The sequence below is a fragment of the Chenopodium album genome, chromosome 7 (assembly GCF_948465745.1).
Source record: "Chenopodium album chromosome 7, dcCheAlbu1.1, whole genome shotgun sequence".
NCBI lineage: Eukaryota > Viridiplantae > Streptophyta > Magnoliopsida > Caryophyllales > Amaranthaceae > Chenopodium > Chenopodium album.
In genome coordinates, this window is record NC_137840.1 from 41809763 (window position 1) to 41827054 (window position 17292).

The 17292-nt window shown below is 40.9% G+C and overlaps 2 non-coding genes across 2 annotated transcripts; both read left to right on the forward strand.

Annotated features, from left to right (window-relative positions):
- Positions 1-327: 327 nt before the first annotated feature.
- Positions 328-433, forward strand: LOC145641286 (small nucleolar RNA R71). Its single transcript, XR_014115335.1, has one exon. It is a non-coding gene; the product is annotated as a small nucleolar RNA R71 (small nucleolar RNA).
- Positions 434-12710: 12277 nt separating this feature from the next.
- Positions 12711-12816, forward strand: LOC145641262 (small nucleolar RNA R71). Its single transcript, XR_014115317.1, has one exon. It is a non-coding gene; the product is annotated as a small nucleolar RNA R71 (small nucleolar RNA).
- The last annotated feature ends 4476 nt before the right edge of the window (positions 12817-17292 follow it).

A 17292-nucleotide genomic window follows, 5' to 3' on the forward strand; every position in this document is an offset into this window, starting at 1 on the left:
TCATCACGTGGAGGTAAGCTTGGGTTACCAACTCTTTTTCCCTCAAAGTCAAAACCAACACTTGAGTTCAACTTGGAAAGACCTTCATTAAAGAGCTCCACTATGTGCTTAAGTTGGCCGACTTTCTCCAACTCATAAAGATCCCTTTGCTTCCCTTGGGACCTTCTTTGGCCTCTCCAAGAATAGCTAGTAACCACTTCTTCAATTGTAGCTTCAACTTGGCTTTAAGGGATCTTAATCAATTGGACACTGGTACCCGCATCAAGATTGGTCCTTGACATTGGCTCCAAGCCATCATAGAAGGAGCTCATGAGCAAATTATGGTTGAATTCATGATTGGACATGCTCTAATCAAATCCTTAAACCTTTACCATGCTTCCCCAAGAGTTTCATCCGGTTCTTGCTCAAAGGAAGCTATCTTCCTCCTCATTTTTGCGGTTTGCTCATTGGAAATGAACCTCTTGAGAAAGGCCTTCGCAACTTCCTTCCATGTGGTGAGAGAGTTGGGCTTCAAAATCTTGAGCCATTTCTTTGCTCTTCTGGTAAGAGATTGCCGAAAGAGATGCATACGAATGTAATCTTGGCTCACTTCATTTGTTTGCATCATTGCACACAACTCAAGGAATCGGTCCAAATTATCAATGGGGTCTTTACTTATGCCTCTGGAAAATTGCTTAATATGCACCATCCTAGCATATTATGGATGGAATGTGAAATTAGTCTCAGTAGTCCGGAGAAGTATAACACTCGTGAGCTCATAGATTTTTGGATTTCCAAACTCCCTAAAATGAAGGTCATCCTCTTGTCATGCCATATCTCTCTTTGAATATAACAAAGCTAAGCACACGATTAGAAATGACAAGTAGGATTAAACAAGAAAAATAAAAGAAAGGAAAGGAAATAAAAGACTCTAACAATAGCAAAAATAAATGTTAAACAAGTCGCCTCCCCGGCAACGGCACCAAAATTTGATCACGGGGGTTGGATAGGTCGTTAAGCTACTACCCTAATCAAATTAATCATTTATAATACCTAAACCTACACTAAACTAGTTAGTGGCAAGTAAAGGGTCGAACCACTAGGGAAGCACACTAATTCAACATCAATACTCACTAATGCAAGAGTGAAAAGGGGATTGTTTTTGTTGGTTTTGTGGAGTAAAAAAACTAACACTACAAATAAGAAAGAAAATGATGATTAAAATCAAGGGAAAATGATGCTAGGGATACGAGGGTGTCCAATATGATTAGAAAGAGGGGAATAATGGTGATTATCATGAAACACATGCCAAAGAACACAAGATTTTACCTAAACAGTTCATTCTCATGCAATAGTCTAGGCAAATAAATGAAATAGGTATACACTAATAAGTATCATTCTAATGCATCCTATTAATTGCAATCAAATCAAGAGAATAAAGAAGCACATTCCATAAAAACTTCACTTTAATAACTCATTCTCATGCAATCATTGGAATAGAGATGATCTTAATCTAGTTCAAATCACTTTCATGCATATAAACTAGAAAACATCAAATAGAGTGCAACAATAATCTCAAGCTATTAAAAATCATGTCTTTCATCAATTTATGGCATAAGTTCAATCCAACCATCATCATTCATCAAATATCAACTCATATCTTCCACCCCCTTCCCCTAGCTAAAAGTTTAGCCTAGATAAGGGAGATTAAACATAATATCAAAACTTGATATAAACTCAAAATACTCAAAACAAAACATGATTAAAATCAATGAAATCAATAACAACTAGATAAACTAATGAGATTAACAAGAATAAGTAACAATAAAACAAATAAATAATACTAAAAGAAAGGAGAAGAGATTACTAAAGAAAGGATTAATGAAAGATGAAAACTTGAAGTCTTGCTTAATTGAAAATTAAACTTGAACAAAGTTGAATACTTGGAAGAAAATTGAGCAATAGTCTACTTTCTTTCTCTAAAAATTATCCAATCTAACCCTAAGAGAGAGAAGCTCTCCTAAACTAATTAAGAAAGAATAAAAGAGCCTCCTTTTAATTACCCCAAAAATGGGTATTTTTACTAAGCTAAGTAAAAGAAAAAGATAAGAGAGCCAAAAGAAAAGAAAATAAAATAAAGAAAAGAAAAGGAAATAGAAATAGAGAAAGAAATAAAAATAAAAAGGGAAATAAATCCAAGAACACCCTTAAAAACAATCAAACCTCCACTAATCATCATTTCGTGGCTGCTCTGATTTCCATTGAAGTGCATCTCCATCACCACCGTTCATCAACCATCAACGGTTCAAAGCTCACTGACAAAGGAATAGTCGCGTCGTCTAACGACTATACCTAGATCAAATACAATTTATATAACCTAAGAAAACCTAATACGAGTATAAGGCAAGAAAAGGGGTCGAACCACAAGGAGCCATGCATAAAAACCGCATTCACTACTTAAGACTTAAGCTATCTCGGGGTAATAAGTTAATAACTAAGAGATTAAACTAAGGATTAAGAATGATTAAAGATCAAATTAACTAAACACCAAGGGAAGTGGGTAGATGTAGATATCACTTGATCATGCAATAACACGGAAGCAAAGCAATGGCAAACTAAGCATGCAAGAATATCAAAATAAAGCTCGATCTAACCGCCTTCCGGGGTTAATCGATTTCTCCTAACATAGCCTCTATGTTTCCACACTAGAACCATATAATAGAAGGTGCAATCAATGAACTATCGATAGCAATGAACCTTAACTAAGTCAACTTCCGTTTCTTGTTAGCAAAGATTCACCTTTAATCAACCAACAATGTGCACTTGCAAGAAGATTAAAGAATATCAAACATACAAAGACTTTAATCACCATTAACATAAACCCAACATCATAAGCATGAATCAATTAACAACTACACCATCCCCCCACCCTTGGCTAGGTGACTACTCACAAATCATATTGAAGACAATATCAATCATAAAATCAATAAGCATTAACATGATCAATAAGCAAAGAAGGAAAATCAAAATAAGCAAACAAAACTAAATATAAAAGTAAAGAAAGAGAGTAAGAGATTGCTCATTAATTGAAGATGAAGATTTACAATGATTCAATCAAGCTCATTCTTCAATATCCAAGTTCATCAATGAAAATCCACACTTTCTTTCTCTACTAATAAAGTTTCTCTCTCTAGATTAAGCTAAAAAAATGTAGCAAATTAAAACTAAGTTAATCTCCTCATCAAAACGTTCTAAAATGGGAATTATATAATCCGTACATAGCCAGCTGATAAAAGGAGAGGTCCGACCGAACAAAAGGAAGGTTCGCCCGGACTATAGGGTAGGTTCGGCCGAACCATGGGTAGGTTCGGTCGAACCTCTCTGATCCTGGTCTGATCGAACTCCTGTGGTTCGGCCACTCCTGCAAAATTGCCAATTTTCATCTTGCCCCTGCCTCAACATTCGGCCGAACCACTGAGCAGGTTCGGCCACACCTTGGTTCGGCCACACCATCAGGAGGTTCGGCCGAACCTCTTCTGAATCATGCTTCCTCTAGATTCCTTTGAGCTTAGCTTCCTCCTCTTTAAAATCACGATGGTTCCTACAAAGCATAAGCGTGAAAAGCACAATAAGAACAAAGCGGGAAGACTAAGAAAAGGGAGGATAAAGGAGAAAGAAGAGAGAAAGGTCTCACCGAATGCCGCTTAAAATATAAGACTAGGTAATATATCCAATCTCACCAAGGGAGCTAGTGTTGCTCCTTGACGTCCTACATCTCCGCTTCAAGCTTCAATAAAGATTAGCCAAACAAAAGAAACTACAACAAAACAAGAAAAGGTTAGAAAACAAAGAAAAAGACTAAAGAAATAAACAAAAAGAAGAAAAAAATAAATAAAAAGCTATCAACAAAGTTTGGATTAAGGGGATTTGGAGTTTCGGGAAATTTGGATTTTTTTTTTTCGGGAGCATTTCCACCTACAAAGACTCAGGGATCATCAAAGAAAATCATCAGAAATCAGCAAAAATAATCATAAAACATCATCATCATCATCACATCAATAATCATAAAACATCACCATCTCATCACATCACCATCACAACATCACCATCACCAACATCATTACCATCGCCACAACGCCACATCAATACCACAAAGCCATTATCCTCACTATCCTCCTTATGTGCAAGCAACTACCCTACCACTCTACCTTCCTATGTACACTTCAACCAACCAAAAGGACATCCTCCCCCACACTATTCTTTTGCTCGTCTCGAGCAAAAGTGACAAGTAAGAAGATCGGGGGGAGGGAAAAGTTCCCACATCATCACTGGATATCATCTCCTCGCCCCCTAGGTTGAGGGGGGTTGTTAGGATCAAACCCGGGAGTGTCTATGAAAGGGTGGAAGGGTTGGTAAAATTGCTCATAGAGCCACCCTTGGGCACCCCAACCACCATCAAAAGGAGCAGGGGTGGATGTGGATACCAGGTCATAAGCCGAATCACACCCACCCGGACGATAGGGGTCGTATGGGGGGGTGCCAACGCATTGGGTAGGGTCGATGGGACCTTCCCAATAGGTGTAGCAAGGGGGGGTGGGGTGTTGAGGGTCATAGGGTCCCCAATGATTGACCGGACCCTCTTGAGAAGGGTGGTAAGGGTAGTTCACATAGGGCGCTTGAATGCCCGCTTGCACAAGATTGTCATAATTTGCCCTCGCGTAGTACCCCCATTGCTCAATGGAAGCTTGATTGTCTCGACGGATATCATCGAGGGTACTACGAAGGGCATTGAAATCAAAAGGAGGAGTGGAAGAAGAAGAAGATGCCTCACCTCCCCCGCTAAGGGGGGAATTGATTTGCTCTTGATGGAGGACCGGTGGAGGTTGAGGAGCTCCCCCCCGGGCCCTAGTTCGCCTTAGCTTATTGGGGATGATTTGCTAAGGGATCTTCCATTTGAGAAGAGCGGAGTGGTCCAGTGTAGTGAGGTCGGGGTCCGGGAGGACACACCATTCGATCTCCCTATCGACTAGGAGGATAAAACGGCGCTTGCTAGTAGTGTAATTGAGGAAGCGGCTGTGACGGAGGGTGCTTATGGATAGAGCATAGGGAGGGAACTCGTCGGTGAGCTCTTCTCGGGTTTGGTGCACGGGTGGGAGCAATTCAATTTGGTCTTTGTATGCTCCACCCTTCAAAGAGAGAGCAATGATAGTAATCATGCCACCCATAAATATCTCATCACCTAGACGGTTGTCCCTAGTATCCAAGAGTCGTTGGATAAAGGTACAGGAGCATTGAAATTTTAGCCGTTGAGGATTGTCGGCCAAGAATAGGCAAGCAACCTCGTCTTTTACCATGGAGCCGAGGTTTGTTTTGAAGAACACGGCGTACTGGAGAAGCCGTAAAAAATACCTCAAGGCTAAATAAATGATGTTGTTGACCTTTGAGGTATTAGTTTGGAACCTATCCTTGTTTGTGATGCTCCTCCACCACTCTTGCTCGTTGTAAGGAATGCGATGGGAGGAGGTCATTTCAGACGGGTGATCAAGGCCAGTGGCGTGCCAAAAGAAGATCTCATTTAGATCACTCTCCGTTAGAGAGTGATCCTCGTTGAACATCCTGAAGTGTATCATGAGTTGAGGATCCTCATCGACATCTTCCGGCTCAAAAACTTCCTTGCGGAGGGAGGCAAGGAATTCCAAAGTCACACGCTCGTAAGTGTGAGCGTGAAGGTGGATGAAGTCGCCCCAACCAAAGTTTTGAGCCAACCTAGTCACCTCATCCAATATTCCCAGCTTCCTCAAAGTTTGAGGGCAAAAGAACCTTGTAGACCTAATCGGACGCTTGATGAGTGATGCATATATAGGCCGAAATTGCTCGTCTGGAGCAATAATGCCATGATCGTTAATGCCGGGAGGAGGTGGGAATTGCGTTGCTGAGGATTCTCCCACCCTCTTCCTCTTTGACTTTCCTTTTCCTTTGCCGAACATCTTGATTCTACAAATTCACCAAGAGCATATCATTAGAACAAATTGATAGGAAATGACATAAGAAGCCAAGTACTTAACCAAGGTAAAAGTGTATGCTTGAGAGTATATAATTCAAGGCATGCATGAATACATTTGGACCAAGGTTTGAATAAGGATTCCTATGTCATTCCTAAATTAGTCCTAACAAGGCCTAGGTGAAATTTGGCATGATGTCCCCTAATTTTCATGATATCCATTCATCAAACCATCAAAATCAAGCCAAAACCATGAATAACAATCTCCAATAACATCCAACTCATGCATTTCTCAATCATAAAATGGTAACATGAATACCCTAGTACGAAATCAACACTCAAATACATTGAGATAAAAATAAAACCAAGGTAAACATGCATAATCATCATAACAACATGTTCTACTATCAACAACCAATCAATTGCAACAAGTCAATCCAATGAACCACATGAAATAAGCAAGTCATTACTAATAATTTCAAGAATACCATAATTCACACTTAAATATGTAAAACATGGTAAAACTATAAGAAATTAAAGAAATAAACTTGCAAAAGCTAGAACAAACATACCAAAATTGATTGGAAGGAAGTAAAAACACAAAAACACCATCGCACTTAAACCCTTGAAATTGGGGAAAATGGAAAGATGGGTTTGTTTAGTGAGGAATTTTTGGTAGAGATTGTAGAAATTGAGTAAAGGATGGAAATTAAGTGAGAAAGGGTGAAGATTGGAGTGATTTTGATGGAGATTTGAGGTTGTAAGGGGAGGTGCAATGGAGGTTTAGAGTGAGAAGGAGAAGAGTGAGGTAGGTGAAGAATATGGGAGTTGTGTTCACGAAAATGCAGCAAAATAGAAAATATGGCAGCATTTTTTTTCGAATCTGAAGATAGGTTCGGCCGAACCGAGGGTATGTTCCGTCGAACCACAGTAGAAGTTCGGCCGAACTCCCCTTTGGTTCGGTCGAACCATTGCCAAAACTCTACATTATGAAATCCGGGCAGAAAGTTCCAGCAAAATCGCAAAAAGAGAGGAGTGACCGAACCCAGGTAAGTTCGGCCGCACTACAGGTTAAGTTCGGTCGAACCATCCTGGGGTTCGGTCGAACCTGTGCTGGAAACGCAAATTTGCAAATTCTGGCAGAAAGTTGCTGGAAATGTCTAAAAAATAAGGAGTGATCGAACCCAGGAAGGTTCGGCCGCAATACTGTGTAAGTTCGGTCGAACCTCCTGGGGTTCGGTCGAACCTTCTGCCAGAATGCAATATTTTTGTTTTTGGCAGAATGTTGCCATAAATCCTTGAAATTTTTGCAGTGGCCGAACATGAAGTGGTTCGGCCAAACTCCCATAAAGAATCACGTAAGTAAAATTAGTCCTTAACACACATCTAAATACATTACAATCATGCTAGATTTAAAGCATATCTAAAACCCACTCAGAACTCAAAAATCCCAACAATCCAAAGTCGTAGATGGAAAAATAGAAGCAACATGAAAGAAAAAGTATAAAAGGGTTAGAAACTCGGGTTGCCTCCCGGAAGCGCTTTTGGTTAACGTCGTTAGCTCGACGTTCCTTGAGTTGATCAAGGAGGGTCGAATTGACGGTGCACATCAAGAAGTGTCACAGATACCGGTTCATCACTTGGGAATCCTTCATAATAGGGCTTGAGACGGTGACCGTTGACTTTGAAAGGAGAGTGGCCGTCTTGGGAAATTTTGTAGGCTCCATATGGAAACACTTCCGTGACAATGTACGGCCCAATCCATCTTGACCTAAGTTTGCCCGGGAAAAGCTTCAAGCGGGAGTTGAATAGGAGGACTTTTTGGCCTTTGACGAATTCCTTCTTGACAATTTGAGTATCATGCCAAGCCTTAGTCCGCGCCTTATACATGCTTGCGCTATCGTAGGCATTCATCCTCAACTCCTCTAACTCATGTAGCTAGAAGCCTTTGCTCAGCCGCACTATGGAGATCAAAGTTGGTTTGCTTGATTTCCTAATGCGTTCGATGCTCCATCTCCAAGGGCAAATGAAAATTTTTCCCATAGACAAGCTTGTAGGGAGTGGTCCGTATTGGAGTTTTGAAGGCGGTCCTATAAGCCCATAGTAAATCAATAAGTTTGGAGGACCAATCCTTCCTTGTCCTAGCAACCGTCTTCTCCAAAATCACCTTGAGCTCTCTATTGGTGACCTCCGCTTGACCACTCGTTTGAGGGTGGTACGCAAGCCCTCGCTTGTGAGAAACCCCATATTTATCAAGTAGTCGAACGAAGGTGTGGTGCTTGAAATGCGATCCCCCATCACTAATTATTGCTCTTGGAACACCAAATCTCGGGAAGATCACCTTTTTGAAAAGGTTGGCCACCACCTTAGAGTCATTCGTTGGAGAAGCCACGGCCTCCGCCCACTTAGACACATAGCCAACAGCGACCAAAATATACTTGTTCCCATGTGAAGAAATGAAAGGGCCCATGAAGTCTATAGCCCAGACATCAAAAACTTCAAGCTCAAGGATGGGATTTTGCGGCATTTCATCCCTTCTAGAAATATTCCCCATCCGTTGACATCTATCACAAGTTTTGACAAATATCCACGCATCCTTGAATAGAGAAGGCCAAAAGAGCATAGATTGAAGGACCTTTGAGGCGGTCTTTTGAGCACTCATATGCCCACCACAAGGATAAGAGTGGCACATATGGAGAACACTTTGAACCTCGTCGTTGGGGACGCATCTCCTCAACAAACCATCGACCCCTCTTTTCAATAAAATGGGATCATCCCAAATGTATCTCTTGGCCTCGTGCTTGAGTTTTCGACGTTGTTGTGAAGTGAAATCCGGTGGTATGGCACTACAAGCTAAGTAATTCACAATATCCGCATACCAAGGCTGCGATTTCACTTCAAGGACATAAAGCACATCATCTCTTAGAGCGTCCTCTATTGGCAAGCCATCATCTTCAAACCTTGCACCGCCCAACCTTGAGAAGTGATCCGCCACCACATTCTCGGCTCCCTTCTTGTCTCTCATCTCATAATCGAAGTCTTGGAGGACTAAAACCCATCTCAACAACCTTGGTTTAGCTTCCTTCTTCCCTATCAAATATTTGAGAGCCGAGTGGTCGGTATACACAATTGTCTTAGAGCCAATGAGGTAGGTTCTAAACTTCTCAAATGAATGGATAACCGCTAGGAACTCCTTCTTGGTAGTTGTGTAGTTCCGTTGGGCATCATTCAGAGTTTTGGACAAATAATGTATGACATGAAGTTTCCCATTCTTTTGTTGTCCAAGATTTGATCCAATGGCCTCGTCGCTTGCATCGCACATGAGCTCAAATGAAAGAGACCAATCCGGACCTTGGACAATAGGAGCGGTGCAAAGGGCTTCTTTCAACCTACAAAAGGACATATGACAAGCATCATCTAACACAAACTCCTTATCTTGTTGCAATAGGGATGTGAAAGGCTTGGCAATCATTGAAAAATCTTTAATAAAGCGCCGATAGAACCTGGCATGGCCAAGAAAAGACCTCACTTCCTTCACGTTGGTGGGGGGAGGAAGTTTTTCGATGACCTCAACCTTGGCCTTATCAACCTCAATGCCGGCATGGGAAATTTTGTGCCCAAGAACAATCCCACTTTCAACCATAAAGTGGCACTTTTCCCAATTCAACACGAGGTTAGCCCTCTCACACATTTCTAAGCAACGAGATAAATTAGATAGACAATATTCATAGGTGGCTCCTCCAACGGAGAAGTCATCAATGAAGACTTCTATCTCATCCTTAATCATATCACTAAAAATGGACATCATGCAACATTGGAATGTTGCGGGGGCATTACAAAGCTCGAAAGGCATCCTACGTTACGCATAAGTACCGTAGGGGCATGTGAAAGTCGTCTTCTCTTGATCCTTAGGGTCAATTGGGATATGGAAAAATCTCGTGTAACCATCAAGGAAACAATAGAAGGAATGCTTTGTAAGCCTTTCCAACATTTGATCAATGAACGGTGATGGAAAATGATCTTTGCATGTACTTGTGTTAAGTTGGCGATAGTCAATACACATGTGCCAACCGGTAACAAGTCTAGTGGGTACTAGTTGATCATGATCATTTTTCACTACCGTCATGCCCCCTTTCTTAGGCACAACTTGCACGGGAGATACCCAATCACTATGAGCAATTGGGTAAATAATTCCCGCATCAAGAAGCTTAGCCACTTCCTTCCGCACAACCTCTTGCATGGAAGGGTTAAGCTTTCTTTGCCTTTGCCTGACGGGTTTGGCATCTCCCTCTAGATCAATTTTGTGCATACATAAAGGTGGACTAATACCCTTGATATCATCAATGGTATAACCCAAAGCTTTTTTGTGTTTCCTCAAAACATTGATCAAGAGGGAGGTTTACTCCTCCGTTAGGTTAGAATTTACAATCACGGGGAAAGACTCATCGTGACCAAGAATTGCATACCTCAAGCCCAAAGGTAGAGGTTTCAACTCTACCTTTGGTGCTCCCTTACCATTGGGGCTCTGTTCTCTTTCTTCAACTTGAAAGAGGTCATGAATGTAAGGAGCCTCTTCTTCCATGCTCACGCCCTGGCACTCCTTCTTGCTTTCCTCAAGCAAATCCTCATAGAATTGTATGTCTTCTTTGTGAGTACCTATCTTTGATTCATTCAACAACACACTTTCAAGAGGATCATTAGTAGCATGCAAGTGGGAGCGAGAAAATTCATCAAGAACCATATCAAGAATATCTACCCTAAAGCATTCACCACTTGAGGAGGGTTGTTGCATGACATTGTTCAAATAAAACTCAATAGAATCATTGTCAATTTTCAAGGATATCTTCCCCTCCTTCACATCGATGATAGCTCTCGAAGTGGCTAGAAATGGCCTACCCAAAATTATAGGAATCTTCTCATCCTCATCAATCTCTAGCACATAGAAATCCATGGGGAATGTGAACTTTCCTACCTTAAGGGGAATATCCTCAACTTTTCCCATGGGGAACTTAACGGAACGGTCTGCTAGTTGGAGAGTAATGTTAGTGGGAGAGAGGGTTCCTACACTAAGCTTTTGGTAGACGGGATTGGGCGTGAGACTCACACTTGCTCCTAAGTCACACAAGGCTTTATCAAATTCAATGCCATTGATAGAACAAGGGATGGAAAAGTTATTCGGGTCTTTCAATTTGGTTGGTAGTTTGTTAGAAAGAATTGCACTACAATTGGCGGTTAAACTCACCGTCTCACACTCCCTTCTCCCACTCAAAAGATCTTTCAAAAATTTGGAATAGTGGGGCATTTGCTTCATAGCATCAACAAAAGGGACGGAGATATGCAAATTCTTAATGACTTCCAAAAACTTCCCAAATTGGGCATCAAGTTTAGCTCTCACAAATCGTTGTGGAAAGGGTAGCTTCTCCTCTCTAGGTTAGCGATTTAGGGGCAAGGGGGTGGCTTCTTTTTCCTTTGGCACCTCAACATGTTTTTCCTTTTCAACACTCAATGGCTCATTGGGTTTTTCACCCTCATTCTCTAACTCCACCTCTTCTTGGGGTTCTTCCTCAATTAAAGGGTCACTTCCTACTACCTTTCCACTCCTTGTTGTCACGGCATACAAAGGTTTTGGGTTAACTCCTTGACTTGGGATGTGAGAAGAAGAAGGAGAAGAAGAAGAAGGGGATGAATTAGATGCAAGTTGAGCAATTTGAGTCTCAAGCATTTTCATATGAGCATTGGTTCGTTATTGGGCCTCTTCATGTTTCTTTTGATCCACCTCACGCATTTTTAAAAGAGCATCAAATTTAGCCATCACGAAATCTATTGGAGGGGCTTCAAGTTGAAGAGGTTGTTGAGGTGGAGGAAGTTGGGGTTGTTGGAAACCCGGAGGCCTATTAGTTTGGGCATAGTTAGAAACAAATTGGCCCCTATTGCCTCCGGTGCCTTGGTTAGGAACATTTCTTTGTTGATTATTTCCCCTGTTACCTTGGTCACCAAAATTTTGATTTTGATGGTCTTGGTATCGGGAATTAGGTTGTTGGTTTTGATTACCATACCCTCTTTAGTTAGAGTAGCCTCTGCCATTGAAATTGGAAGGGCCTCCCCACCATGGTATTGGTTATCATAACCACCACCACTTTGGTTCCAACCACAGTTTCCACCTTGATTCTAATTCCCCATTTGGTTGGAGTTTGGCCTCAAGTTTCCTACATTTCCCATTCTAGGAGCAAAATTTATAGCATTGACATTTTCCATATTACTATCATGTTCATGGGAAGGGGGTTGAACTTCACAAGCATAGACACAATGAGAGGTATCATGATCATAGGTTTCACAATTAGAACAAAACATGCATCCTTGGGGCATTATATTGTAAGAAGAGGGGGAGGAAGTATCCATACCATTGCCTCCCTTGGTTGAAGGGGAGGTATTACCATGAGGGTTGGACCTTTCTTTCATCAATTCATCCATTTGCTTGGTCATTTTGGAGATTTGGGTAGAAAGGTTATTGATTGCGTTGGCTTGCTCCAATGCATAAACGCCCTTGTTAGAAGTAGCATCTTTTTCTCCTTCGTACCAATCATCATAATGCTTTGAGGCTTCCTCTATAATACACTCCACTTCATGCTCTCCTTTGTTCATGATTGGACCACCGGCCGCGGCGTCTAGGCTTGTTCTTCCTTGAGGTGTGAGACCTCCATAGAAAGTGTGAATGAGTTGATACTTGGGTATCCCATGGTGTGGGCATTGACGTTGAAGCTCTTTGTATCGTTCCCATGCCGCACTTAGAGACTCACCACTCTTTTGGCGAAAACCTTGAATCAAAGACCGAGCCTCGGCGGTCTTCCTATGGTTATAAAACCTCCTCAAGAAAGCCGTAGTCACTTGGTCCCATGTCGTGAGAGAATTAGGGGGCACCTCCTTCTCTAGCCATTCTAGACCTCTCCCAATTAGCAAAAATGGAAACATTTTGAAGCGAATATATTTTTGAGTCACTCTATTGGCCTTTATTGTGTCACAATATTTCTCAAACTCTTTTAGGTGCTCATGAGGACTCTCAAACTTTCCACCCGAGAATTGTTTCCTCTCAATCAAGGTAATTAAATTAGGCTTGATCTCGAAATTGTTGGCTTGAGTAGTAGGAGTTAGGATCCTACTTTGCGCTCTAAAAGCTTCGGGGGCCCCAAGATGACTCAAAGGCGTATTCTCTCCCATTTTAGAACCTTCTTTACTCTCAAACTTATAGGTTGAGAAAGGGTTAATTTCTGAACTCGAAGATGATTTAGGGCTATCTAATTCTTCACTTGAGGGTGAAGAGGGTGGAGTATCTTCTAATTCTCTTACTCCTCTCGTTGGAGTGCGGTAATTTCTACTCCTTGCTCTTGCTTCTCTTCAAAGTAGGGACAAAGACCTCTCTAGCTCTGGATCGATGGGAATTAAAGATCTTGAGCGGGTTCGTCCTTTGTTCATACAACAAAGCTAAGAAGAACATAAGCACTGACAAGTAACAAAAGTAGCAAACACTAACAAATAAAGGTGAGATAGTCTTAAACAAGCAATGAAATAGCAATGCAAGCCGTCTCCCCGGCAACGGCGCCAATTTGACAAAGGAATAGTCGCGTTGTCTAACGACTATACCTAGATCAAATACAATTTATATAACCTAAGAAAACCTAATACGAGTATAAGGCAAGCAAAGGGGTCGAACCACAAGGAGCCATGCATAAACACCGCATTCACTACTTAAGACTTAAGCTATCTCGGGGTAATAAGTGAATAACTAAGAGATTAAACTAAGGATTAAGAATGATTATAGATCAAATTAACTAAACACCAAGGGAAGTGGGTAGATGTAGATGTCACTTGATCATGCAATAACACGGAAGCAAAGCAATGGCAAACTAAGCATGCAAGAATATTGAAATAAAGCTCGATCTAACCGCCTTCCGGGGTTAATCGATTTCTCCTGACATAGCCTCTATGTTTCCACACTAAAACCATATATTAGAAGGTTCAATCAATCAACTATCGATAGCAATGAACCTTAACTAGGTCATCTTCCGTTTCTTGTTAGCAAAGATTCACCTTTAATCAACCAACAATGTGCACTTGCAAGAAGATTAAAGAATATCAAACATACAAAGACTTTAATCACCATTAACATAACCCCAACATCATAAGCATGAATCAATTAACAACTACACCATCCCAACACCCTTGGCTAGGTGACTACTCACAAATCATATTGAAGACAATATCAATCATAAAATCAATAAGCATCAACATGATCAATAAGCAAAGAAGGAAAATCAAAATAAGCAAACAAAACTAAATACAAAAGTAAAGAAAGAGAGTAAGAGATTGCTCATTAATTGAAGATGAAGATTTACAAATATTCAATCAAGCTCCTTCATCAATATCCAAGTTCATCAATGAAAATCTACACTTTCTCTCTCTACTAATGAAGTTTCTCTCTCTAGATTAAGCTAAAAAAATGTAGCAAATTAAAACTAAGTTAATCTCCTCATCAAAACATTCTAAAATGGGACTTATATAGTACGTACAGAGCCAGCTGATAAAAGGAGAGGTCCGACCGAACAAAAGGAAATGTTTGGTCGAACTATAGGGTAGGTTCGGCCGAACCATGGGTAGGTTCGGTCGAACCTCTCTGATCCTGGTCTGGTCGAACTCTTGTGGTTCGACCACTCCTGCAAAACTGCCAATTTTCATCTTGCCCCTGCCTCAACGTTTGGCCGAACCACTGAGCAGGTTCGGCCACACCTTGGTTCGGCCACACCATCAGGAGGTTCGGCCGAACCTCTTCTGAATCATGCTTCCTCTAGCTTCCTTTGAGCTTAGCTTTCTCCTCTTGAAAATCCCGATGGTTTCTACAAAGCATAAGCATGAAAAGCATAATAAGAACAAAGCGGGAAGACTAAGAAAAGGGAGGATAAAGGAGAAAGAAGAGAGGAAGCAAAACTAAGTAAAAATGCTTAGAAAAAGGGCCAAACAAGTGCAAATGAGGGGAGAATCCTTAGAGAAAAAGGATAAAAGAGTGGCATAAATGCCACTCATCACTCACCTCTAGCCGACCTCAAATCACAACCATTGATTGAATATTTCCTAATCATTCACGAGTAACTCACGTTATTTTTAATGGAGATGAGGAGTGGTCGCGCAACCCAAATTGGAGCGTCCGCTCCAAGCTTCTACTTTGAATTAGGGAAAATAGAATGAAAATGGTGCGACCGCTTCAGTGGAGTGAATGCCCGCTCTGAAGGGTATTGTGAATTGAGCTGAAATTGAGGGTAATTGGCGGGTTGCTCTGCTATGGAGGTCGTAGGCTTAGTTTGTAACGCTGTTGTTTGCTGCGGCTAGTGGTGGTTGCGTGGAGGTGGTGTTTCATTAAGGGAGGTGCGAATTTAAGATTGTGAGTGCTGGTGATGTTGGGTGGTTTAATTGGTGAGGTTGTGATTGATGGTGGTTTGGGTGGTTGTTGTTGTTGCGTGGGTTTTGGCTTTAGTGATTGTTGTGGGGTGGTTTGGTGGCTGCTACTTGCGGTTTGGAGTTGCTTTGCGTGGAGGAGATGGTGGAAGAGGTGGTGTGTTGTGAGGATGCGGAGGAGATTGTTGCAGTCGTGGGTCGAATTGATGGGGGTGCGTTATTGAATGTGGTATGCGTGAGGTTGGAGTGCAGGGACAGCGTTGCTGCTGTAATTAGGATTTTTTCTGGATGTTTTGGCGGCTGTGGAGGCTGAGATTGGTGGTGGTTGTGGGGTTGCGTGAGGTTGATGAAATGGGTGAGCTGATGGTGTGTGTTTGTTGCTATTTTTGTTGGTGTTGGTGTTGTGGAAAGCAGGGGAGCAGGGGAGTGTGAGGTGGTTTGCGTGAGCAGGGGAAGTGATGTGAAGGTTTAGGTAATTGTGGAGTGGATAAGGTCGGGGCAGTAATAGGTTGTTCACTTGCTTGTTGAATCGACCCTTGAAGCTCCAAAAATGGCTTTTATTTATAACCCATGCCTCGACTCGAACACGTACCTACATATCAACCAAACCCAGGATGAAACCAAGACAAATAAAAGAAAATAAATAATAAAAAGAAACTAAATAAACTAAAATAAAATTACGACAAATTAATAAAACTAAAGACTAAAAAAAAAAGATAAACAATAAAATCAAATAAAATACAAATAAGAAAATAAACTAAAACTAATCAAATAAAGATATTGAACACAAAAATACTAAAAATTACCAAAACACTCAAATAAAAGACAAAAGACAAGAATAAAAAAATAATAGAATAAAGGATAAAAACAGTTAAATTATTGGAAAATAAGCTGGAAAACTATTCAATAGACACCCCCAAAAGAGACATTAAAGTCACTTATCATCTGTCGCTACACTACAAAGAGAGGCGCTAGTTCTTTCGTTTTGGCGATTGTTCGGTTTATTGCTCGAGTCATCACTTTATGTCTAATTGAACAGTTTGCTAATCAATTCGGTTAATTTTTTACTGGTTATAATACCGTGTCAAGTAATCGAGTCTAGACACTAAGTCCCATGTTCTTACACAAAAGTCAAAGCATGTCACTTACACTAACCATATAAAGCACACAATAATGCGTTTTCCGTCATTTTTTTTTTGGGGGTAAGTTGGATATTAATCCTCCAATTTAAACCACTTGTTTCAACCCTATACTTAACTCCCAAAATATACACCTTATTTTTGGCAAAAATATGCACCCTATTTTCGTTTTTTTCTTATTTAAAACCTGTAAAGTCAAAGTCAATTTGAGTCAAGTCATTAAAACAAAAATGGTTTAATTTACAGCGCGTGTTCAAGAAAGGAAGGGTGTTTGATCAAAGACAACATTTATATTCAAGTTTAACTTTTCGACAAACCAATCTCTCATAAAAGGAAAGCTAAGACAATAATAACAACTCAAGAGGAAGTTAATGAGCTCAGGAACCAATTGGTTATAGTGACTGAGGCGTTAAAGGTTTTAACCCTCAAAATCGATGATCCTTTGAAGCAACAACAGATGGACCTCATGCAAGAAAGCTTGAGCAAATTGTCTAGTGACTATAAGTTTCAAGGTATTAGCTCACAAGGGGTCTTGGTGGACAAGGATCTTCTTCCGCAGAAGTTCAATGCCAACGACATCCCGAAATTCAAAGCGACTGACAACCCTTACTTTCACCTAAGAGCTTTCGAAACAATAATGAGCATTAAGGGTATTGACAAGAAGGTGTTTACCTATCTCTTGAAACCGTTTGCCAACAATGGTTCTTCTCTCTTGAGAAAGAAAGAACC